This window comes from Rhagoletis pomonella, unplaced genomic scaffold (genome assembly GCF_013731165.1).
Source record: "Rhagoletis pomonella isolate Grant_MI unplaced genomic scaffold, Rhpom_1.0 Rhpom_scaffold_00202, whole genome shotgun sequence".
In the NCBI taxonomy this organism is placed as follows: Eukaryota; Metazoa; Arthropoda; class Insecta; order Diptera; family Tephritidae; genus Rhagoletis; species Rhagoletis pomonella.
In genome coordinates, this window is record NW_023458756.1 from 103757 (window position 1) to 105896 (window position 2140).

Here is a 2140-nt window from a genome sequence, read left to right on the forward strand (position 1 = left end):
TAAATTTTTTTCTGCTTGAATAAGTCGTTTACTATATTGTTGTTTTTCCTCAATTATTGTTGGGTAGGATCACTTCTTATGGTTTTGTGTGTTGTTTTGTCATTCAGTAATTCCCTCATTCTATCTTCGTAATCCTTTTTGTAGATCATTACCGTTTTGATTCCTTTATCTGCTTGTGTTATTATTATTTCTTCCTTGTGTTGACCTATAAATTTTCTGGTGTCTGCATACGTTTTCAATATAAATTTTTCTTTCGTATTGTTACTTAATCTGTCATAGAATGTATTGATTCTTGCAGAGATATTGCTTCTTGTTGCATCTTTTTCCCTTTCGTCAGTAATATCTTGTATGCCTTGCTCTAAGTCGGCAATTATGGGAATCGGGGAAAATGTTTTCTTAGACACCGGCAATGCGAATTTGCCTCCAAGTGACAGTAGCCAACGGAAATACTTAGGCATGGGAATATCTGTTTTATTTTTAAACCAATCCTCATTAAATCTTATGCCAAATTTTGTTATATTTTTTGATATTTGCTCATCTAATTTTTTCTCATGTAGTTTCTGCGTGTCTATTGAAACTTTATTAGAAAATTGTTTCTGATTTTCTATTATTTTCTTGTATTCTACTTCCATAAGTCTGCTTTTCAGTAAATTTTCCCCATGTTTAATGTTGGTTGTGAATATTTTTATATTAATATTTGTTTCTTTAATTTCTAAATTGAGGATTTTGAGCAGAAAGCATTGTTCCAGTTTAACATGTTCACGTCGGGTTGTGTCTAGTTTGAAACAATGTGAGAATTTTCTACATTTACCCTGTAAGTGGGGCGGAATGATACCGTAGTCCTTACATCTTAGTAGGAACTTTAACCTCTCCTTTTGTTTTGTCAATTTTTTCATGTTTTTGTTGTATTGCTTTATTATGTAGCATGTCTCGTCGTTGTATTTAAGTCTTAAATGTTGGTAAAATTGCTTCATGTTTACTTTTTTGTTTACCTTTTTAGTTGTTTTCTCGGGTTTGCTCACCGATGGTAATAATTATCTTTGTATGGGCCAAATTCCTATGAATTTTGTTTGTTGGGTTGGAGCTGCTTCGGCCGATGGAGTAAAAGGCGAAATGCTTATATTTTTCCCTTGTCCCTCCTACGCGTTTCGACACTCTCGTGTCATCTTCAGGGGGTCTGTTTTATTTAAACGATAAACAATAAACATGAAGAACGAACGAAAACCATGATTAACAAAAACATAATAATAGTTGCATACATGCATACATATATACACAACAATAGTTACATATGTACATGTATACTTAACACTAATTATCTACACACATAATATCACTTGAAACGCACACTAAATATTGACAAGAATTTTACATTGATTTGCACACATTGAAGGTAATACAACATTTAGGAAGAATTATTGAAGTATTCTTATTTATATTTTAATTTTAGTACGGATGCATATGTGTTCTTCGTGTTGTCGACGTCTTCTTTAAAGTTGATTGCGTTGTCCAATTGTTGTTGTATTCGTAGGCTCTCCAGTGTCATTCTCCTTCTTTCTCCCCTTTCGATGTCCAAAATTTCTGTGTTGCCGAAGTCCGCTATATGTTCGTGCGTTGTTAAGTGTTGAGCCAGTGCTGTTGTCATCTTTTTGTTTCTCGCGTCCGCTCTGTGTTCATTGATTCTTATACCCAACGCTCTTTTTGTTGTGCCTACTTAGCATTTATTGCAGCTTTTGTTATCATTGCCCTTGCACTTTATTTGGTACACTACATTGTGTTGTTGCTCCTTTTCAATCTTGTCTTTGGTTTTCGTCAACAATTTGTTGATTGTGTTATGGGGCTTGTGTGCATATATCACATTCTCATTTTTTTTATTGTTTTTCGGAGTACTTGGTTATTTGTAAGTCCTGGTATGTATGTCACCCCCATGTATTTTTTGTTAGTGTTGTTTGGCTGTACTTCGGTGTTCTGGCTCGGTTGGCGAATTTGGTTTATTGCTGTTTGTAATAATCTTTCTATTAACGCGTGCGGGTAGCTGTTTTTGTACAATATGTTTTTTATTTTCTTGTTGTTTTGCTCTGTAAATTCTTCGTCGCTGAGCAGATGGACTTTTCTAATAAGACTGGCAGCGGTGTTTATT

The 2140-nt window shown here is 34.2% G+C and overlaps 1 long non-coding RNA gene across 2 annotated transcripts in view; it reads right to left on the minus strand.

Annotated features, from left to right (window-relative positions):
- The window catches only part of LOC118750307, a 3587-nt gene extending 1746 nt beyond the window's left edge, over positions 1-1841 (minus strand). Inside the window, exons 1-2 of one of the 2 annotated variants that reach the window (XR_004994378.1) lie at positions 1349-1841; positions 993-1177 (exon numbers count right to left, since the gene is read on the minus strand). This is a non-coding gene — a long non-coding RNA (uncharacterized LOC118750307). Of the gene's footprint in view, positions 1-992; positions 1178-1327 lie in introns of both variants that reach the window. The other variant, XR_004994377.1, reaches the window with a different exon arrangement.
- Positions 1842-2140: the final 299 nt, after the last annotated feature.